Genomic DNA, 25,380 nt, shown 5'->3' on the forward strand with positions numbered 1-25,380 from the left:
CTAGACCATTCGCACAAAATCCCGAAACCTCCTATTATTTCTTTTACATCAAATCCTTGTGAAATTTTTCTGATAGGTTACAACATTTAAGTATCAAAAACCTAACTTTGGGCGATGGGTCTAACAATATTTATTGGCACTGTATGAGAGAAAAATATGCCGCCTTTTGGAGATATATTAAACGTCTCAGTAAATAAAAACAAAGCTAATCGTTGAAAGGCACTTTCCACTCGTGACAATTGCAACGTTACCTGTGTAAGCTGTAAATTTGACGGCTCCCTCAGCGAACCATATATAACCATTATACCCAGCGCCCACAGCAGAGGTGATAACACCCCGCCATGCGGCGTGCACCTATCTACTGATTTCGTGGCCTCATACAGTCCCCATTTGTGAAGTAATCTTCCTGCAACTTAACATGCAGCCGAACCATGTGGTTATGGCTGAATGTACTTCAATGTAGTTAATACCATCGACATACATTTGCCAGATCTGAATCCGCATCGATTAGGTGCAATCAGCCGATTCACGGTTGGTTTCAATATTTTGCATAACATGCTTGATCGACTTGAGAAAGTGCTAAATGTTCCTTCATTTATTGCTGCTAACTGATTTGTATTTTATTACAGTTATTCAAAATGTAAAAATTCAAAAGTTTGGTTTATTTTATACCGTTTATCAGATACTGCTGTCAATAAAACTTACATTTGTACATCGTTGTAAGCAAGAAAATGTACCCATTTGAATGACATAAAAAATGCATCGAAGAATAAACAGATGGAAAGTTATATGCCAGTAAATGTCTCCGCGTATGAGGAGGGGTTTTTGGCCCCTTACTCCAGATTTGGAGGTCGCATTCGAAATTCCAAGAAGCAGATTTTGTATATATGTATATATATATTTAGGGCCGATTTCACCAACTCGACTTAACTTAGTTAAGTCATATTTTTTAATTTTTATGTTTCACCACCAATGCTTAGCTGAGTCACAATTTAGCCTACCTGTCAGCTGGATTATTCTCGACTTTCAACAGTGTTGCTGCAGTAAAAATTTTGAGTCTAATTAAATGGTAGTTGATACTTATTTCATTATGCAAATATAGCAACCCCGCTATTGTGTGAATTCACTGGGTGGTGTGTAATTGAAACGTAGCCAAAAATACGACTATGTATAAAACAACTGATAGGGTTTTTGTATGTCATATGGATTTAGTAGGTAAGTTGGTGAAACCGTAAAACAACTTAGCCTCAAATCTGGGCTAACTTAAGTTGCAACTAAGTTTTAGCCTAAGTCGAGTTGGTGAAATCTGCCCGTAATGTCATATAGTGCTATTCATTGAGGAAAAGGCGTCCGTTACCGTACGTTATAGCCTGAGTTTAATAACAATATTTCAGATTTCGTTAATCTACAAGCATAGGTTCTTCTTTCTCCTTCAGCCTTTCATTTTAGGTATGTGAAATTTCCTCTAAGCTTCGCTAACTTTTGCATGCTTTCACAAGTATTAAAAAATTACTTAAAACTGATATATACATAGGGACATACATATGTACATAAGTACTTAAATTTTCATAGTCCTCAAACAAATTTTGGAATGAATCATTCTATTATTGCTATCCAAACATTATAATATCAGTTCAGTACGATGTTTGTGCTTCTCTTTATTTACCCGCGGCCCCGTCCGCAAGGAGAAAATGAAATATATGGGTTGTTCGCGTTAGCCTGCTTATCAAGTTATCTCTTTAAATTTTTTTCAGTCTAATGGGCTTTATTTTTGTAATAGAGTAAAAAAAAGAACTAAATGAGATGATAACCTGATAGGGTCCCCAAATCCCGAAATTATCTAGAAAAAGCCACGAAATGACCCCGACGGTATCGGAGACGGATGCCGAAAACCATCCAGAAATGCTCCCGGAAGGGTCTCCAAAAGGTCCCGGAATAGCCCAAAAAAGTCCCGAAATGACGACACGATTCTAGACTGATCAAGAGAACCACAAAGAAATGATCCCTAAAGGGTACCCAAATGATACCGAAATAGTCCCGAAAAAGTTCCAATAACGGGATCCCGAACGGAACCGAAAACCATCCAGAAATTATTTTGGAAGGGTCCCAAAATGATCCCGAAATAGTCCCGAAAAATTCTGAAATGATCCAGATAAGATCCCGGGCGGCTCCCGAAACCATCCAGAATTGATCTCTGAAGGATCCGCAACTGACCCCGAAATAGTAGAGAAAAAGTCCCGAAATTACCCCGATGGGATCCCGGACGAATACCGTACAACATCCAGAAATGATCCGGGAGGGATCCCCTAATGACCCCGAAATAGTCCCGGAAAGATCTAATAATAACCCCGACAGGATCCCGGACGGATCCCTAAAACCATCCAGGAATGATTACCCAAAATGTTCCGAAAAGTCCCGTAGTGATCCCGGAAACCGTAAAGAATTTATCTCTCAAAGGTGCGCAAATAATCCCGAAAATACCCCGGCGGGATGCCGGACGGATTCCGAAACCCATCCATAAATGATGCCGGAAGGGTCCCCAAATGATCGCGAAATAGTTCCGAAATTCTCCCGGAATAGTCCCGAAAATGTCCTAAAGTAACCCCGACGGGATCCCGGACGGATCCCGAAAACTATACAGAAATTATCCAGGAAATGTTCCAAAATGATGCCGAAATAGTCCAGAAAAAGTCCCGAAATAACGCTGGCGGGATCCCGGACGGATACCGAAAACCACACAGAAATGATCCCGGAAGGGTCTCGATATCACCCTAACGGGATTACAAATAAGGTGAAGCTAATTATAAAACCATGTTAATAAGGCAGCAGGCGCGTTGGAGCGAATGAAGAATTACATAGAAACATACAGGTAAAGCTAATAAAAGCGTGCTAATAAAACCAATTGGTTGGAGGCGGATGGCGGGAGGAGAAGGAGAAGACCACTGATCGTTTTTCCAAAATTGTTTAGATCTCGATCTGTATGTGCAGATACCAAAAACTATTGATTTAAGAAAAAATGTATATTGCGTTATAACAATTTATAGATTTTACACCAGAGGGGGAGAGAAAGGGGAGAGGAGGCCGGAGGGTGTCACTGCTCACTTTGTAAGCCCTCGACTTATTTGACCCATTAAGTCTGTAATATTGGTGAAGGCCCGTATACGTAAAGTTATAATGTGTAAAAATTATTAAAAAGTAATTATTCGAAGGGGTCGTGGGAACCCTACCCCCCTTTCCATGTCCGAAATGACCCCGTCGGGATCCCGGACGGATCCCTAAAACTATCCAGAAATGATGCCGGAAAGGTCCCCAAATGATCCCCTAATAGTCCCGAAATGACTCTGACGGAATCCCGGACGTTTCCCGAAAACCATTCAGAAATGATACCGAAAGGGTCCCCAAATGATAACGTACTAGTCGTGAAAAAGTCCCGCCGGTGGGTACCGCAAAAATATCCCGAAAAAGTCCCGAAATGACCCTGAAGGGATCCCGGAAACTATCCAGAAATTATGGCCGAAAGGTTCCCAAATGATTCCCAAATAGTCCCGAAATGACCCTGACGAGATCCCGGACGGATCCCGAAAACCTTCCAGAAATGATGGCGAAAGGGTCCACAAATGATCCCGTATTAGTCGCGAAATAGTCCGGAAATGACCCCGATGGGATCCCGCACGGATCCAGAAATGATCCCGGAAGGGTCCCATAACTATTCCGAAAAAGTAACAAAAAAATTTCGAAATAACTCCTACGGCATCCCGGACGGATCCAGAAATGACCTCGGAAGGGTCCCCAAATGATCCCAAAATTATCCTGATGGATCCGGCAAACCACCAAGAATTGATGCCGGAAGGGTCCCCAAAAGATCCCGAAATAATACAGAAAAAGTCACGAAATGGCCCCTAAAGGGTCTCCAAATGATCCCGAAATAATCCCGAAAAAGCCCCAAATTACCCTGACGGGCTCCCGGACGAATCCCGAAAACCATCCAAAAATTATCCCGAAATAGTCCCGAATAAGACCCGAAATGACCCTGACAGGATCTCGAACGGATCCCTAAATGACCCTAACGGGATCACGAACAGATCCCGAAATCCATCCAGGAATGATTTTGGAAGGGTCCCAAAATGATCCTGAAATAGCCTCGGAAAAGTTCAGAAATTACCCTGACGGGATCTCTAACGGATCCTGAAAACCATGCTTAAATGATCCCGAAAAAGTCCCAAAATGAGCCTGGCGGGATCCGGTACGGATCCCGAAAACCATCGAGAAATGATGCCGGTAGGTACCCCAAATGATCGCGAAATAGTCCCGAAATGACCCCGACGGGATCCCGGACGGATCCCGAAAACCAACCAGAAATGATGCCGGCAGGTATCCAAAATGATCCCGAAATGACCCCGTCGGGATCCCGAACGGATCTCTAAAACTATCCAGAAATGATGCCCGAAAGGTTTCCAAATTATCCCCTAATAGTCTCGAAATGACGCTAACGGTATCCCGGCGGATCCCGAAAACCATGCAGAAATGATGCCGGAAGGGACCCCAAATGATCCCGAAAAAGTCCTGAAATGACAGCGATGGGATCCCAGAGGGATCCCGAAAAACAACCAGAAATGATACCGGTAGGTACCCCAAATTATACTGAAACAGTCCCGAAATTACCCCGTCGGGATCACGGACGGATCCCGAAAAAGTCCTGAAATGAACCCGACGGTATCCCAGATGAATACCGAAAACCATCCAGAAATGATGCCGGTGGATACCCCAAAATGATCCCGAAATGACCCTGAAGGGATCCCCGAGGGATGCCGGAAACTATCCAGAAATGATGCCCTAAAGGTTCCCAAATGATCCCTCAATAGCCCCGAAATGACCCTGACGAGATCCCGGACGGATCCCGAAAACCATCCAGAAAGAATGGCGAAAGGGTCCACAAATGATTCCGTATTAGTCGCGAAAAAGTCTCGAAATGACCACGACGGGATCCCGGACGGATCCCGAAAACCATCTGGAAATAATGCCGGAAGGTACCCCAAATGATATCGAAAAAGTCCTGAGATTACCCCGACGGGTTCCCGGACGAATCCCGAAACCCATCCAAAAACGATGCCAAAAGGGACCTCAAATGATCCCGAAAAAGTCCCGAAATGACCCCGATGGGATCCCGAACGTATACCGAAAACCATCCAGAAATTATGCCGGAAAGGTCCTCAAAAGATCACCTAATAGTCTCGAAATGACGCCGACGGGATCACGGACGGATCCCGTAAACGATCCACAAATGTTGCCGGAAGGGTCCCCAAATGATCCTGTATTAGTCGAGAAAAAGTTCCGAAATGACCCCGACGGGATCCCGGACGTATCCCCAAAACCATCTAGAAATGATGCCGGAAGGTATCCCAAATGATCCCGCAAAAGTTCCAAATTGACCCCGACAGGATCCCGGACGGATCCCGAAAACCATCCAGAAATGATGCCGGAAGGGACCACAAATGGTCTGTTTCGTATTGCGTTATTCACAGTACTTAAAATTTGCTCCATTCCTGGCAAAACTAAAAATGCGAAAACAAACCTGTAAAGACTGACAAATGGATTTTTCCCAAGCTCGTTTTTATACTCTCGAACCTGTCCCCAAAATTCAACTGTAGAACCTGGATCTATATGTTTCTGAAAAAAAAAAATTCAATTTCGCTCGGAAAAAGTTCCGAAGCAGATGAAACACCCAATCGAATCAAATGGCATACACCCGGAAGGATAACGATATCAAGTTGATTTTCTTTTACCAAAGTTACTACACCTCGATTTCTATATACCACAACGCTAGCTTTATATTTTCTTTAGCCACTCAAATTTGTAACATTTAGCTCAAATCTCAAATGCATTCAATGGGTTTAAAATTGAATTTACACCAAAGTGTTTATCTAGATTTTCAAAAATTTTGCAAAAAAAACTTAAAAAGAGCTAACAAATTTCTGAAAAAAGCCAAAAAAAAAAGCTTAGAACTAAATCGCAATTTTTAAAGCTAAACGGAAAAAAGAAAAGCTAAATCCAGCTTGAACAAGTAAGGAAGGCTAAGTTCGGGTGTAACCGAACATTACATACCCAGCTGAGAGCTTTGGAGACAAAATAAGAGAAAATTACCATGTAGGAAAATGAACCTAGTGTATCCCTGGAATCTGTTTGTATGACATTGGTTTCAAATTGAAGGTATTAAAGAGTTTTTCAAAAGGGAGTGGGCCATAGTTCTATAGGTGGACGCCATTTCGGGATATCGCCATAAAGGTGGACCAGGGGTGACTCTAGAATACGTTTGTACGATATGGGTATCAAATGAAAGGTGTTAATGGTTATTTAAAAGGGAGTGGGCCTTAGTTCTAAAGGTGGACGCCTTTTCGAGATATCGCCATAAAGGTGGACCAGGGGTGACTCTGGAATACGTTTGTACGATATGGGTACTAAATGAAAGGTGTTAATGATTATTTAAAAGGGAGTGGGCCTTAGTTCTATAGGTGCACGCCTTTTCGAGATATCGCCATAAAGGAGGACCAGGGGTGACTCTAGAATGCGTTTGCACGATATGGGTATCAAATGAAAGGTCTTAACGGTTATTTAAAAGGGAGTGGGCCTTAGTTCTATAGGTGGACGCCTTTTCGAGATATCGCCATAAAGGTGGACCAGGGGTGACTCTAGAATTTGTTTGTACGATATGGGTATCAAATGAAAGGTGTTAATGATTATTTAACAGGGAGTGTGCCCTAATTCTATAGGAGGACGCCTTTTCGAGATATCGCCATAAAGGTGGACCAGGGGTGACTCTAGAATGTGTTTGTACGATATCGGTATCGAATGAATGGTGTTAGTGAGTATTTTAAAAGGGAGAGATCCTTAGTTCTATAGGTGGACGCCTTTTCGAGATATCGCTATAAAGGTGGATCAGGGGTGACTCTGCAATGTGTTTGTATGATATGGGTATCAAATTATCAAATGCCCTTAGTTGTATATGTGAAGGCGTTTTCGAGATATCGACCAAAATATGGACCAGGGTGACCCAGAACATCATCTGTCGGGTACCGATAATTTATTTATATATGTAATACCACGAACAGTATTCCTGCCAAGATTCCAAGGACTTTTGATTTCGCCCTGCAGAACTTTTTCATTTTATTCTACTTAATATGGAAGGTGTCACACCCATTTTACAAAGTTTTTTCTAAAGTTATATTTTGCGTCAATAAACCAATCCAATTACAATGTTTCATCACTTTTTTCATATTTGGTATAGAATTATGCCAATTTTTTCATTCTTCGTAATTTTCGTGATCGAAAAAGTGGGCGTGGTCATAGTCGGATTTTTTTCTTCCCTCAGTTTGCGGTTTCTTTGATATTGCCGCTAAAACGGTCCGAGCGGTATTTTTCGCATAAAAAAATATATTTTTTTTCTTTAACTCTTTTTTTATACTCAGCTGAGCAGAGCTCAAAGAGTATATTACTTTGTTCGCAAAACGGTAATCCGTAACGGCATAAACTAATCGAGATAGATATAGACTTCTATACATATATCAAAATGATCTGGGCGAAAAAAGAAATCCATTTAGCCATGTCCGTCCGTCCGTCCGTCCGTAAACACGATAACTTGAGTAAATTTTGAGATATCTTGATGAAATTTGGTATGTAGGTTCCTAGGCGCTCATCTCAGATCGCTTTTTAAAATGAACGAAATCGGACAACAACCACGCCCACTTTTTCGATATCGAAAATTTCGAAAAACCGAAAAAGTGCGATAATTCATTACCAAAGACGGATAAAGTAATGAAACTTGGTAGGTGCATTGACCTTATGACGCAAAATAGAAAATTAGTAAAATTTTGGACAACGGGCGTGGCACCGCCCACTTTTAAAAGAAGGTAATTTAAAAGTTTTGCAAGCTGTAACTTGGCAGTCGTTGAAGATATCATGATGATGTTTGGCAGGCACGTTACTGCTATTATTATATGCGTACCAAATAAAAATTAGCAAAATCGGATGACGAACATGCCCACTTTAAAAAAAAAAAATATTTAAGTCAAATTTTAACAAAAAATTTAATATCTTTACAATATATAAGTAAATTATGTCAACATTCAACTCCAGTAATGATATAGTGCAAAAAAATACAAAAATAAAAGAAAATTTCAAAATGGGCGTCGCTCCGCCCTTTTTTATTTAATTTGTCTAGAATCTTTTATTGCCATAAGTCGAACAAAAATTTACAATCCTTGTGAAATTTGGTAGGGACATAGATTCTATGACGATAACTTTTTTCTGTGAAAATGGGCGAAATCGGTTGAAGCCACGCCCAGTTTTTATACACAGTCGACCTTCTGTCCTTCCGCTCGGGCGTTAACATATCGAAAATTACGAAAAATGAAAAAAATTCCATAATTCTATACCAAATATGAAAAAAGAGATGAAACATTGTAATTGGATTCGTTTGTTGACGCAAAATATAACTTTAGAAAAAACTTTGTGAAATTGGTGTGACACCTACCATATTAAGTAGAAGAAAATGAAAAAGTTCTGCAGGGCGAAATAAACAGCCCTTGGAATCTTGGCCGGAATACTGTTCGTGGTATTACATATATAAATAAATTAGCGGTACCCGACAGATGATGTTCTGGGTCACCCAGGTCCACGCTTTCATCGATATCTCGAAAACGCCTTCACATATACAAATAAGGGCCACTCATTTTTAAAACCCTCATTAATACCTTTAATTTGATACACATATCGTACAAACGCATTCTAGTCACCCCTGGTCCACCTTTATGGCGATATCTCGAAAAGGCGTCCACCTATAGAACTAAGGTCCACTCAGTTTTAAAATTCTCATTAATACCTTCCATTTTAAACCCATGTCATACAAACACATTCCAGGGTTACTCTAGGTTCATTTTGCTAAATGGTGATTTTCCCTTATTTTGTCTCCAAAGCTCTCAGCTGAGTGTGTAATATTCGGTTTACTTGTTTTTTTATTTTTTTTTTTTATTTTATGTTACTACTTTCACACGCGACTTTTCCGCAGCACGACCACGCACTATTGAGACAACTTTTCTAATGAACTTCTGAGTTTCGGTTAAATCTTCACATACCCGTATCTAAACGGAATTTCCTACATTTCACTCAAACACACCACACACACATACGTACTTTACCTTCGTTTTTCCATACGCACACACCCACGCTTTCGTTTCATCACTTGTACATACTAAAGTGCTGCACAAGCTGATTCACTTCGCTATGCACACACTGTGATTCGGTGTTATAGCTGATGTTTGTTTTGATTCGGTTTGGCAAACGATCAACACTCACTCAACAGCAATCGTCAACAAGCAATGAGCGACAATGCAGCAGCTCTTCTCATGAACAGTTTGCACTGTTCCAATTTGTATTGCCTTTCGACTCACGAGCTAGTTAACAGTTAGAACACCATTAAATGCTGTAAATAACTCTATTCATTCGATACTTGCTACTGAGTCGTTGCTTGCTTGCGTTCTGCATTTTCAAAGCATATAAAATTATAAAAGAAAAGGATGCTAAAATGGAAGGAGGTGTAAGTATATTTTATTGATGCGTATTTTTTTTTTTTTTGCTTAGCGTTATTTAGTGGATATTATCTAAACGTAATTATACTTGACAAAACGAAGTACCTGCTGTCATCGAGCAAAGAGTCAGCGCATATGCGCCTTGGCAACCACGCTACTGTTGGCAGCCATAATTTCGAAATAGTAAAAGACTTCGTTTATTTGGGAACCAGCATCAACACTAGCAACAACATCAGCACTGAAATCCAGCGAAGAATCAATCTTGCCAATAAATGCTACTTTGGACTAGGTAGGCAATTGAAAAGTAAAGTCCTCTCTCGGCGAACGAAAATCATACTCTACAAGTCACTTATCGTACCCGTCCTGCTATATGGGGCAGAAGCATGGACCATGACAACAGCAGATGAAGCGGCTTTGGGAGTGTTCGAGAGAAAAGTTCTTCGAAAGATTTATGGACCCCTACGCGTTGGCGATGGCGAGTACCGAAGAAGATTTAATGATGAGCTGTACGAGCTATACGCAGACATCAACATAGTCCAGCGAATTAAAACGCAGCGGCTGCGCTGGCTAGGCCATGTTATGCGAATGAAAGATGATGCTCTGGCCAAGAAAGTGTTTCTATCGGAACTCGCCTATGGAAGGTAGAGGGCGGCCCCCACTCCGTTGGAAGGACCAGGTGGAAAACGATTTAAACTCCCTTGGTGTGACCAATTGGCGCCGGTTGGCGGAGCGAAGGAGCGACTGGCGCGCCTTGTTGGACGGCCATAACCGTTTAGACGGTTAAGCGCCAATTAAGTAAGTAAGTAAAGTAAGTAAGTAAATTATACTTACGTTATAGTTAAATTCGAGTAGCTCTGTACCACAAATTGATGATGCCAGTAGTGGGGATGAAAATTTTCGCGAAATAAAAAACAAAATCCTTAGTAAGGAGTACCAAATTTGTAGAAAAAAAGGGCGTAATGCAGTTTGGAATATTTTTGGAAAAATTAAAACTAACGCGGGCATCGAATTGGAAAATATAGTTGCTTGCAGAACTTGTTGGAATGTGTACAAGTTTAATAAAAATAGCACTTCTAATTTAGTGAGGCATAAGTGCTATAAAACCATGAAGGATAATGTTTCTACTTCAAAGCAGGAAGTTAGTGCTGACTTGAAACACACAGGAATTAATATTTTAACGGGATGGGTGATTGTTAATTGCCAACCGTTTCAAATAGTACAAGACAGTGGTCTTCTGAAATTTTCTGAGTTCCTTGTATCAATTGGCGCGAAATATGGGCCACATGTAAATGTTGAAGCATTGCTACCACATCCATCAACAATATCTAGAAATATAAGTAGTTTATATGACAAAACGGTAGCAATAGTAAAAAATGAGTTGCAGTTTATGATAAGAAATGGAAGTAAGATAGGTTACGGCTTAACCTCTGATATATGGACCGATAACTTTATAAGAACTTCATATATGTCCCTGACAATTCATTACATAAAGGATGGTGAACTTATCAATCGGCTATTAGGTTTATCAGCGTTTAAAGGGGAAAGATGTACAGGTAAAAGGAATTAAATTCAAAATTATGTAATTTCCTATTAAATTGTTAATTCTAAGTCCGATGTGAATAATTTAGTCTAATATTGATTTAAAATATCAAATTTTAACTAATATGTTTGACTTTTATAATTAAAGTAAAACTCTCACGTTTTATTGTAAGCAGATGTAACTTAAAATTTTAGTTTTTTGAATTTAATTTTTGTAAAGGAATTGTATATAAAAAAATACTTTATTTGCTTTTGGCGAAAAAAATGGCATTCTGAATTACTTCTGTTTGTAATAAAACGTGTGATATAATAATACTAATAATAATAGGCTAACACTCTCCCCATGCAAATATATGTGCGCACACTTCATATGTTAAACATATGTGAGCTCCACCAAGGTATTTCCATAAAAAATCGGACCTTTTTTTAGATATTGCTCTAACTTTACCATGTTTTAGGTATACTCCTAATATATTACCATACATAAGGAATTGCGAAACTTTATTTTTTTAGAAGTTTTGTAATAACCAATCATATTATAACTCGATAAATATCGGTAACATCAAAAAAATCATTAAGTACTTTTTTATAGAAAAAGATCCAATGTAATAAATCATTTGATCTTTTTCGATAAAAAAGAATTTTATGATTTTTATGTTTTTTGCGAGAAAGTTATATTTAGCAAAAATTGGCAAAAAATTCGTGGTTACATTTAAATAAAAAAATACGCATATTTAAAAAAATTCATGTTATGGGACCAATATCAAAGATGCTGTTGCCAAATTCTAAACGGTACGTCCTCATAGGTCCCGAGATAAACATTTTTTTGTATGAGAGGATTTGATAAATCTGAAAATTGATATTTCGCAAAGTGCATTATTGAATTTCACTGTTTAAAAGTTTAAAATGAAAGTTAAATATTTAAATTTTGACTAGACTTTGGTGGAACATTAATCTTTGGCTAGGCACTTCAGAAAAACATTAGTAACAGTCAATTCTTTCTTTAGGGGAAAACATTCAACATAAGATGCTGAAAATATTAAAATTCCATGACTTATGAAAATGCCACATTTGTAACTGATAGGGGAACAAACATGAAGAAGGCCTTTAAGTCCTATGCAAATATTTCATGCATTAACCATTTGCTAAATAATGTTGGAAGATTCTGTTGAAGCTGTACCTGAGTTGGATGATATATGTGATAAAGCTACTAAACTCGTAAAATATTTTAAAAAATCTGGTGAAAATTCAAACTTACAATAAACTCTTAAAAGCTGTTCACCAACAAGTTGGAACACTGTATTTTATATGCTTAGCTCAATCAAAAAAAAACTGGACGGAAATTAATAGCATATTGCAAAGAAAACGTGAATTGTCCAAACTCAATGGTATTAACATAAACTACGTGGAGGAAATTTTGAAGGTATTATTATTTTAACTCATTTTTTATACTCAGCTGAGCAGAGCTCACAGAGTATATTACTTTGTTCGCAAAACGGTAATCCGTAACGGCATAAACTAATCGAGATAGATATAGACTTCTATATATCAAAATGATCTGGGCGAAAAAAGAAATCCATTTAGCCATGTCCGTCCGTCCGTCCGTCCGTAAACACGATAACTTGAGTAAATTTAGAGATATCTTGATGAAATTTGGTACGTAGGTTCCTAGGCGCTCATCTCAGATCGCTTTTTAAAATGAACGAAATCGGACAACAACCACGCCCACTTTTTCGATATCGAAAATTTCGAAAAACCGAAAAAGTGCGATAATTCATTACCAAAGACGGATAAAGTAATGATACTTGGTAGGTGCATTGACCTTATCACGCAAAATAGAAAATTAGTAAAATTTTGGACAATGGGCGTGGCGCCGCCCACTTTTAAAAGAAGGTAATTTAAAAGTTTTGCAAGCTGTAACTTGGCAGTCGTTGAAGATATCATGATGATGTTTGGCAGGCACGTTACTGCTATTATTATATGTGTACCAAATAAAAATTAGCAAAATCGGATGACGAACATGCCCACTTTAAAAAAAAAATATTTAAGTCAAATTTTAACAAAAAATTTTATATCTTTACAATATATAAGTAAATTATGTCAACATTCAACTCCAGTAATGACATAGTGCAAAAAATACAAAAATAAAAGAAAATTTCAAAATGGGTGTGGCTCCGCCCTTTTTTATTTAATTTGTCTAGAATCTTTTATTGCCATAAGTCGAACAAAAATTTACAATTCTTGTGAAATTTGGTAGGGACATAGATTCTATGACGATAACTTTTTTCTGTGAAAATGGGCGAAATCGGTTGAAGCCACGCCCAGTTTTTATACACAGTCGACCTTCTGTCCTTCCGCTCGGGCGTTAACATATCGAAAATTACGAAAAATGAAAAAAATTCCATAATTCTATACCAAATATGAAAAATATAACTTTAGAAAAAACTTTGTGAAATTGGTGTGACACCTACCATATTAAGTAGAAGAAAATGAAAAAGTTCTGCAGGGCGAAATAAACAGCCCTTGGAATCTTGGCCGGAATACTGTTCGTGGTATTACATATATAAATAAATTAGCGGTACCCGACAGATGATGTTCTGGGTCACCCTGGTCCACGCTTTCATCGATATCTCGAAAACGCCTTCACATATACAAATAAGGGCCACTCCTTTTTAAAACCCTCATTAATACCTTTAATTTGATACACATATCGTACAAACGCATTCTAGTCACCCCTGGTCCACCTTTATGGCGATATCTCGAAAAGGCGTCCACCTATAGAATTATGGTTTTTTTTAAAATACCCATTAACACCTTTCATTTGATACCCATATCGTACAAACACATTCTAGAGTTACACCTGGTCCACCTTTATGGCGATATCTCGAAAAGGCGTCCACCTATAGAACTAAGGTCCACTCAGTTTTAAAATTCTCATTAATACCTTCCATTTTAAACCCATGTCATACAAACACATTCCAGGGTTACTCTAGGTTCATTTTGCTAAATGGTGATTTTCCCTTATTTTGTCTCCAAAGCTCTCAGCTGAGTGTGTAATATTCGGTTTACTTGTTTTTTTTATTTTTTTTTTTATTTTGTGTTACTACTTTCACACGCGACTTTTCCGCAGCACGACCACGCACTATTGAGACAACTTTTCTAATGAACTTCTGAGTTTCGGTTAAATCTTCACATACCCGTATCTAAACGGAATTTCCTACATTTCACTCAAACACACCACACACACATACGTACTTTACCTTCGTTTTTCCATACGCACACACCCACGCTTTCGTTTCATCACTTGTACATACTAAAGTGCTGCACAAGCTGATTCACTTCGCTATGCACACACTGTGATTCGGTGTTATAGCTGATGTTTGTTTTGATTCGGTTTGGCAAACGATCAACACTCACTCAACAGCAATCGTCAACAAGCAATGAGCGACAATGCAGCAGCTCTTCTCATGAACAGTTTGCACTATTCCAATTTGTATTGCCTTTCGACTCACGAGCTAGTTAACAGTTAGAACACCATTAAATGCTGTAAATAACTCTATTCATTCGATACTTGCTACTGAGTCGTTGCTTGCTTGCGTTCTGCATTTTCAAAGCATATAAAATTATAAAAGAAAAGGACGCTAAAATGGAAGGAGGTGTAAGTATATATATATATATAGTATATGTACTACATACCCACGCATGCGCGTAGCAGCATCCTTCTGCTAATGCTGCGCAACACGTCTAGATACCGGGATTCAGATACTTTTGTATAAAATGCATATGGTTTGGTTGCTGGTGATGTTTTTGCCCTTAAGGCTGGCGTAACAGGCTCGCATCCGTCGATGGAGCCTGCTACATGTAGCGTGTGCTTAAAAAAGTTTCATACGCCACCTTTCCGTTTTGTCTTCTCTAGCAGCTCAATCCACGCCTCAATGCCGGGCAAGTAAAAACGTCTAACTAATGCAAGTATCTACCTACTACTATTTCACAGATCCACTTTTCGTCCTAAGCATCTAATTACTAAAATATCACAGTTTAAAAAACTAAGTGGTTAACATTTGTTAGGGTAAATATCACAGATAGGGTTAAGCCAGAGAACGAAATAAAAATATCACAGTGGGCTTTGTATAAATACGTAAATAATCAAAAACTAAAACTAGATAATAGGGAATAAATACTTGAAACAATAATTCAAAGCGGGTATAATAATCACTAAATGGTCAGGTGTATCAATATAAAATAAAATCACTGGGTTTAAAAAAATAAATACTAAATTAATAAGGAACATGGTTGTCAGATACGTCCATAAATAATTGTATCGTCAGGCAATCTAATAGATAGATATAAATAAACAAATATTAGTCGAACGTTATTCAGACACAACAACACTTAACATTTAACATTTAACATGTATTCACTATTCTACTTCGCAAAAATGTGTTTAGCATGGTATACCCCGATCTTTTTTCCACTTAAATTACCTAGCTCATACATCGAATTTCCAATTGCCTTTAGTACTATGCATTTGACTTGCTTGGGGGCAAGCTTGGCATTATAATGATCAATCTGAGAGCTCTGCTTAAAATTTCGGCGGTATACCACTTGTCCAATTTGAAACCTAACAATCTCTACCTCTTATGTCATACACCTTTCTACTCCGCTCGTGTGCTAACTTCAGCTCTTCTTAATCTTTTCCCTCAGCAATTGCAATCTATAACCACGGTGAATAAAACGCTGTCTTCATATGGGTAGTACCATATTTTTCTAGGAGGGTGGCGAAAGTTCCTGAAACGAATTGTCTTCCATTGTCCGAATGGATGTAATCGGGTACCCCGAAAATATGGAAGACTTCTCGTTCCAGAAATTTCACCACCTCGGCTGAAGTAGCTTTCCGCATGGGTTTCAAAAACACAAATTTTGTAAAATGATCCAAACACAAAAACACGAAGACATTACCATCGGGCGTACGGGGATAAGGGCACATAAAATCTACAAACATACGTTGAAAAGGCCGTTCGGTTAAATGTTGCTTTCCCATTAGCGGTCTGTGAAAAGAATTTTGCGTTTTACTTTCCGCGCAAACTTCACATCCCTTTACATAACTACATACTTCCGTGGCCATTCCTAGCCAGTAATATCTTTCCTGTAACCGCGACAAAGTCTTATGTATGCCCCCATGTCCTGCTGGAGGGGAACTGTGAGCCGACTCTACCAACCCCTGCCGTAGTTCCGACGAAACCCAAAGCTTCCAGGCATGGTCCGTTTGAAGAGCGTCTCCTCGGTCAAACTGAGTCCGTTTATATTCTTCTCCGTCAGATATGCATAAATCTGGCAACTTGTCTTCGTTATCTGCCGCTGTTTTTCGCAATTCGCAGTATTAGTCGGAGTCAAAATATGGCGAGTCTAGACATACGTCCATTACTCTATCACTGGGTATTATTTCTTCCATATCCATTCGGGAAAGGGTATCTGGTACAACTTTCTGCGAGCCTTTTCGATGCTCTATATCAAAGTCGAAGCTTTGGAGTTTCAAACTCCATCTAGCGAATAGTCCTGCAAGATCCTTTTGATCCATAAGCGATTTTAAACTTGCGTGGTCTGTTGTTATGGTGAAGGGCAAGCCCTCCACGTAAGGTCGACATCTTTTTACGCTTAGAACCGCTGCATAACACTCCAGCTCGGTGACGCTATAATTTCTCTGAGCCTTGTTTAGTTTTGCTGATATGTAGGTGATTGATCTCTCGTTATTGTCTTCGTCTAGTTCGAAAAGAACCGCGCCCACTCCGCCTGTCGATGCGTCACATTGAATATAAAACCGTCTGTTAAAGTCCGGATGAGTAAGCACTGGCGCCGATATCAAACTTTGTTTGTTTGTTTGTCAAATGAAATTTTGGCGTCGTCAGTCATTGTAAATTTCTTAATCTTTTCCTTAGTGAAGTAGTCGTGCAGCTGTAAGTCGCGTATGCAATAGCCGCGTAATCTTGTATGAAGCGTCGGTACTATCCTGACATGCCCAAGAACCGTCGCAACTGCTTCGGGGTTTTTGGTTCAGGAAAGTTCCTCACTGCTGCTACCTTGTTGGCATCCGTACGGATACAGCCATCCCCTACAACATATTCGAGGTATCGGACCTATTTATAGCAGAATTTACTTTTTTCGACATTTGTCGTTAAGTTTGCTTTGCACAGACATCGCGCGACCTTTTCTAACAAACATATATGGGACGAAAAATCTTCAGAACAAACTAACAACAACAACAACATACACAAAAACACATTCACGTAACACAGCGGGTATAACCTTGTCCATTAATCGACACATTCTTTGTGCCGCGTTGCACAGTCCAAAGGGCATTACTGTAAACTGATAGAGGGGTCTCCCTGACACAGTGAACGCTGTCTTCTCCCTGGACCTTTTTTCCAACGGAATCTGCCAGAAGGCGTCCTTCAGGTCTATGGCTGATATATACCTCGTATTTTGCAGCCAGCTAAGAATTCCGTCGATATGAGGGAGTAGATAGGCATCCTTGATTGTACGCTCATTAACCTTACGCGCATCAAGACAAAGACGATTTTTGGTTTCTTTTATAACGAGGAATACTGGAGAATTCCAGCTACTATTTGATTCTTCTATTACACCCATGCTAAGCATTCGGTCTAGTTCTGTGTAAACTAGTTTTTGTATCGCTGGTGAGATGGGGTAATGGCGTTGTTTGACAGGAAGGTTCTCATCGCGCACTTCTATTTCATGCTCTTGTAATCCGGTTCGACCTAATCCTAAGACAGCGAACGACGAGAATTGTGCCTTTACCCTCTCAACACATGTTGTACTGCATCAAAAGACAAATCCCCCTCGGCGGGTACGAGTTCTGCTATGGTTGTGTGGGTTGGTCGAGCTACAGGGCCTCTGCCTACCTCCAAAAATCGATGCCGAGGTAAACCTCTTGTTGAAGTCCTGGCACTATCAAGAACTCTAAGTCCCTACACACCTCATTCTACATCACTGGTAACGTAATAACTCCTTCCACTGGAGTCTCTCCTCTGTTAGCTGTTCTAATCGATTGGTTGGTGATGGGAAGAATCCTTTCCTCATTACCCTCTACAAATTGTGTGCTATTGCTACCCAGACAACAAGCTCCTGCCCCTGAATCAAGTAATGCCAGCGCCTCTTTACCCCCTATCTTAACTTGCGCGAAAAATCGATTGTCACCTTTGACCGTAACGATCTTCGATATGATTTTATTCTGAATTCTCCTAAACATTTTCCGCTTCTCCCTCATTTTCAGTTAAAGTTTTTCGTTTTTCTTTTCTTTATTATTTCTTCGCAAAATATCCTCCTACGTGCGTCCTCATACTCCATTCTCCTGGTATGTAGGCTCTTCAAATTCCGTTGCTTTCTCTGATCTAAATTACTCTCAGCTTTTATACTTCCTTCCCTTTTTAAAATTTTTACTGGTTATTGTCCGGGTGATCCTTCTCCTGACTGAGTGCCCCGGTCATCTCCGTCAGGTTGCCGTATCCCTTAGACGGCTTATAAATGCAAGAAGATCTGCCCCCCCCCCCCCCCCCCCCACACGAAAAACAGACCATATTATGAAAGCTGGACTTACATCGCGTGTCCTTACTAGCTTCCGCTGGATTCTTTGCAAAATGGTCAACCGGCATCCCACACGAGAAGCACAACATCAAGTGGAGGGGTGAGGGGCAGAAAAAGTTGATGCTTGGCTTGGGGCCGGCTACAGACGCTGTGACAGGTGCATTGCGTTATGTCACCTATTTGTGTCCTGTTGTCAGGAATTTGGCCACTGTTCGCTCTATCCTTAAACTGAGCCCCTATTGCTTCTAGTGGCTTGGAACTACCCCTTCCTCTGGGAACGTAACGTCGGGGTAGACCAGCTCACTTACACTCCCTTTGGACCTACTATTATTTTCTTTAATTACCTTTTCAGCTCGCCTACATTCAGCTTTCAGCTCCGCTAGCGTGTCCATTTTTGACGAGAAGGTCAGGTTAGCCAGATATGGTTTGAGATTCCCCTTAATTATCCCAACCAGTTCCTTCTCGGGTATTCGTTTCCTAAGCCTAAACGTCAAATTGTGCACGTCCCATAAAGTTCATCAAATCCCTCATTCGCCAACTGTTTACGCTCTATGATTTGCCGAATAACCTCGTAGTCGCTCTCTGCGGTTTTGAAATGGGCTAGCAGTTCTGCCTTCAGATCAAGATACCCGAAGTTCGGATCTTCGGCATGATCCTCCAATACCTGCCAGTACCATTTCAAAGCCGCTCCTGACACGAGGCAATGGAAATCGGTAAACAGTTGGTGATGAGAGATTTCATGTTGTTCCCTCATCTTCTCTATCCTAAACAGGAAGCTCTCGGCCGAAATCTCCCTTGTCCGTCCCGTAAAACTTTATATGCCACTTCTCTAAGTCCATTTTCTTCCATCGTAGTGGCTGTTGTGTGCTTTGGGGTCCTCCGTCGTTCCGTGGCTCTCCTCCGTAGGCCTGCATCGCTGCCCCATTTCTGCCTGGCCCCCTGTTGTTCGGAGTGGACGCTTGATTGGAGCGATGATCCAATCCTTGAGCTGCAGAGGTTCCCATGTCGGTGACATGACCGCTGAGGTTGACTACACAAGTTTTTATAGTTCCTATCTCATTATTCCACTGGGCCATTTACTCCCCTTGTTGTTCTATCATTGCCATAAGACGTGTCAGTTGCTCGGTGTCAGTCGCAGTGGTCTTTGTGCCCCTGCTGCCGTCGCAACCTCAGCTGCCGTGGCTCCCGGTGCCAGCTGCTCCAAAGGATCAACGCCCTTCTGTGATCCACCCTGTTCATTGACGGACATCTCAGCGAGGATTTCGCCGAGCTTTTGAGAGAAACTCAAACTAGCGAGCTAAAGATCCTGGTTGTACATCGGTTGAAATAGTCCGTGGGAAGGAAATCTACCCTGTGTTCAATCCCAGTATCTATTTGGTCGAAAAGTGAGCCAACCACCTGATTTTCAAGAGCACGCGTAAAAGCGCGTGTAAACGGCCTATCTCTTGCAAACAGTCCCAAACCACCTAGTACTCTATCCTCCCTGTCTGCCTCGTTAGTCATGAACTCAGAATCATGCAACAAACTCACTCTAGGTCACAAACACACAGTCAGTCAAACAAAACCGGGGAATTCCGAACTCAATTAATTCAAATAAAAAAACTCAACCCAATAATTGGAACAGAGTTACCGGAAACAAAAGCAAACAAAACTTTCGAAATTGAATTAAAATTCAAAACACAGATTAAAACTTGGATTTAGATTAAATGGAAAAAAATACAACCAAATAATTGAAAAAAAAAATTAAAAATGATAAAAATGAATAGAAAAAGATTTTTGAATTTAAATTATAATTCAAAAAGAGCAAACAAAACAAAAAAAAGGTTAAACATTAAAACTAAGATTTGAATTCAAAGTAAACAGATTCGACTAAATTATAAAAAAAAGGTAAAAAGAAAAAATTTAAAATAATATAAAATTCTAAATGAGATTCGAAACTTTAATTTAAAATATAGAAAATAATAAAAAACGGTTAAATTAAAAATTCAGGAATATATATTAAAAATTAAATTAAAATTCAAAGGCAAATGGAACCAAAAACTTGAGAAGGATGTAAAAAAAACTTTCAAAATAATATTGAAAATTCAAAAATAAAACTTAAAACCTAGATTTAAATTACAAGTAGAAACGACTCAATCAAATCATAAGAGAGATGGATAATAAATCTTTGGAATTAACTTGAACTTCAAAGAAACCAAAAAAGGATAAAAATAGAACCCTTAACGCTAAGTTAAAGAAAAACCTTCACCAATATATGAAAAAACAACAAGATTGTAATAACCTAACTTAAAATTCAAAGTCGGAACTTTCAACCGAATAATTGGAAAAAGTATTAAAAGTAAATAACAAAAAAAATAAATGTAAGGCGCGATAACCTCCGAAGAGGTCTAAGGCCGAGCTTCTCTTCCAATTTGAGTCGTGCTCCTCTTGCTTTTCCCTAAAAATTGGCCGGACGGGACCTACATGTTTTATGCCGACTCCGAACGGCATCTGCAAGGCAGATGAGTTTTCACTGAGAGCTTTTCATGGCAGAAATACTCCCGGAGCGCTTGCCAAACACTGCCGAGGGGCGACCCCGCTTAGAAAAATTGTCTTCTAATTGAAAAACCTTATTTCTAAAATTTTGATGTTGCTTTACCCGGGGTGTGAACCCAGGGCATACGGTGTGGTAGGCGGAGCACGCCACCATCACACCACGGTGGCCGCCGTAAAAAAAGTAATCAAAATAGTTTTTAAAGTTAGATTAATGCTTAGAAATACAAGCTAAAACTTAAATTAAAATTCAAGGGAAAAGGTAACCTAAAAATGTTGAGATAAAAAATGCAAAGGAAGAAAAAGGGAAAGGCTAAAACTAGAATTTAAACATCAATCCAGGGTTAGAATTCAAGGCATTAGGTTTCGAAGGCCACAACTTCGACGAGACAAAAATTATTGGAATTAAATTTAAATTCCAAATGAAGAAATTAATATACAGAACCAAAAATTAATGCATAATTCTTCAAAATTTAATCAAGTCTTTAATCCAGCAAAATTAAAACTATGTTTGAATTCAAAAAAAATACTAAAACAATTCACGAAATTAAACTTTGGATTTCAACAACAAATTTATAGCCTTAAGTTTAAATTAAACATAACGTTCTCTAAATTAATTTGGAAATCAAATTAATACGAGAACTTAACAATTTTCGAAATTACGATAAATTCCGAAATAAAAATAAAAAACTTGAACTGAAATTTGAAATTTAGCTTTCACAAAAAATTATAAAACGTTAGTTACTGCGCGAAATAAATACTCCACCAAGTGATCTAATTTTGTAATTTCTTATACATTTTTTGCGTTTTTTATTGTATGTGGATATACATATGTATGTACATAAAAGTTTTGGTCAGATCAAAGTGAAAAAAAGGGGCTAGCCGTTCATTATTATATTATGGCGGTGCCAGAGCAACAAAGCAAAGCAACGCAATCGAAATATATTCACCCTTATCGCGAGTTTTATTTTCACCCGAAAATATTCACAGTTTTTGTTCACCCTATCGCAGAGGGTGGGGAAACAATTTTTCATTTTTGAAAAAGATTTCACCTTATCGGCAACTCGTTGTTCGGGCGAATTGTTCACTTATATTTTACAGGCGAACGAGAGGAAAACAAAATGTAAGTAATTTTTTGTTTTGAAATTTGATACTCTTATAATTATATGTACTTTTATTATTAGAAATAAATCAATAAATAATGCGCAATCGGAAGCTGAGTGGAAAAAAGTGAAATTCCTGTATTGCTAAGTATGTAAATTCTATTTTTTTATGACAAGGTATCAGTCGGCCAAGTTATCCATTGTGGACAACACAACGGTTCCAAAATGTTGAGCACCTCACTGAAACAAGAGCGGCTAAGACCCACTTCATGGTCCTTTCCAACGCCTTTTCCCTATGCGAAAAAACGAAGACATGTACTCAACTTTACAATTGGTGGAATTTCAAATGTTTGCTGCAATGGTGGCAAGGAGTTGGTAAAAATATCTAGCAAATATTAGAATGTTGGCTTGTTTAGCCTGTAATATTGGCGAAAGCTAATTGAAAAAAAATTTACTTGTTATTCAAAAGTGCTGAAAATAGTAATTTTTAGCTTACAGCGAATCATTTAGCTCCAAAGGGTTAGAACAGTTCCTTAATTGCCTCCGAATCGCTTTCACATTTATATTCTCCTGGCGCTCAATCAATACCAACCTAAGTGCAATACTAAACATTATTTTATAAATTTTTTATTTTATTTTTGTTGTATTTTAAGGAAATACAAAATTTACACAATTGTAAGTAAATTATTTGTTCACTGCCAATTCACAATAGAGCGCCAGCTGGTTCGAAGTAAACTTTTGTTCGCCCGAAATTGCTGATAGGCGGGAAAAGTTCACCCGAACAAAAAAAGTGAAGGCGAACACTTTTCCGCGTGAACTTCGCGATAAGGGTAAATGAAACCGAACAGATTTCATTGAGTTTTTTTTGGCGTATTTTAGGCAACTCTATAGCCATCTGATCTTCAAGACCCATTCTTGGAAACGAATGAACTTTTGTTTACAATCGAATGAACCAGTGTTTACAATCGAGTGAACTTCAACACCCATTCCTGGAAACGAATTGAGAGAGAATTAATGTTTCGTATCAGGTCATCAGTGGTTAAGCGGCAGTTACCCACCGACGTGTGCCGTACATACAACGTTTGTCGTACGAAACACGCTTGACCGAACCCTCAAGCCCGTAGGAATTAATGTGTGCGTCTGTGTAAATGTGCATAACATATTTGTGTGTGTATTGTTTAGAGATAAGCACTGTTGCCATTGACCAGTTTGCATGCATGCTTAATTTTTGATGTTGTAAAAGGCTGATAATAATATTAAATAAATATAAATAGATTACATATTTATAATCTGCACTTTTACATTATTATTTCGAATTATTTTCATAATTTTCCAAACTTTAATTAGGTGTTTTAACATAAAACTGCAAACGGTCAAAAATTAGTGCTCAAAAGTTTACTATGCAACTCTGTCTAGTGAGAGAGCGATCTGCTGACACGTTCTTACGGAAAAAATAAAAATTGTTTTGATTTCTACGTTTCGGGCTACTTACGTACGGGCGTTGTACGTCGGTGACTTTTCTTTTAAATTGCACATTCATAAGATAGGTCGTGTTAGCTGACATGTTTTTATACTCAGTTGAGCAGAGCTCACAGAGTATATTAAGTTTGATTGGATAACGGTTGGTTGTACATATATAAAGGAATCGAGATAGATATAGACTTCCATATATCAAAATAATCAGGATCGAAAAAAAATTTGATTGAGCCATGTCCGTCCGTCCGTCCGTCCGTCCGTCCGTTAACACGATAACTTGAGTAAATTTTGAGGTATCTTAATGAAATTTGGTATGTAGATTCCTGGACACTCATCTCAGATCGCTATTTAAAATGAACGATATCGGACTATAACCACGCCCACTTTTTCGATATCGAAAATTTCGAAAAACCGAAAAAATGCGATAATTCATTGCCAAAGGCGGTTAAAGCGATGAAACTTGGCAGACGGGTTGTCGTTATGACGCAGAATAGAAAATTAGTAAGATTTTGGACAATGGGCGTGGCACCGCCCACTTTTACAAGAAGGTAATTTAAAAGTTTTGCAAGCTGTAATTTGGCAGTCGTTGAAGATATCATGATGAAATTTGGCAGGAACGCTACTACTATTACTATATATGTGCTAAATAAACATTAGCAAAATTGGATGAAGAACACGCCCACTTTTTAAAAAAAAATTTTTTTAAATTCAAATTTTAACAATAAATTTAATATCTTTACTGTATATAAGTAAATTAAGTCAAAATTCAACTCCTATAATGATATGATGCAACAAAATACAAAAATAAAAGAAAATTTCAAAATGGGCGTGGCTCCGCCCATTTTCATTTAGTTTGTCTAGAATACTTTTAATGCCATAAGTCGAACAAAAATTTACCAATCCTTCTCAAATTGGGTAGGGACATAGTTTCTATGACGGTAACTGTTCTCTGTGAAAATAGGCGAAATCAGTTGAAGCCACGCCCAGTTTTTATACACAGTCCACCGTCTGTCCTTCCGCTCGGCCTTTAACACAATAACTTGAGCAAAAACCGATATATCTTTACTAAACTTAGCCCACCTACTTATCTGAACTCACTTTATCTTGGTATAAAAAATGGCCGAAATCCGACCATAACCACGCCCACTTTATCGATATCGAAAATTACGAAAAATGAAAAAAATGCTATAATTCTATACCAAATACAAAAAAGGGATGAAACATGGTAACTGGATTGGTTTATTGACGCAAAATATAACTTTGGAAAAAACTTTGTAAAATGGGTGTGACACCTACCATATTAAGTAGAAGAAAATGAAAAAGTTCTACAGGGCGAAATCAACAGCCCTTGGAATCTTGGCAGGAATACTGTTAGTGGTATTGCATATATAAATAAATTAGCAGTACCCGACAGATGATTTTCTGGATCACCTGGTCCACATTTTGCTCGATATCGCGAGAACACCTTCACATATACAAGGGCCACTCGCTTTTAAAACCCTCATTAATACCTTTAATTTGATATCCATATCGTACAAACACATTCTAGA

Source organism: Eurosta solidaginis, chromosome 3, assembly GCF_040869045.1.
Source record: "Eurosta solidaginis isolate ZX-2024a chromosome 3, ASM4086904v1, whole genome shotgun sequence".
Classification (NCBI taxonomy): domain Eukaryota; kingdom Metazoa; phylum Arthropoda; class Insecta; order Diptera; family Tephritidae; genus Eurosta; species Eurosta solidaginis.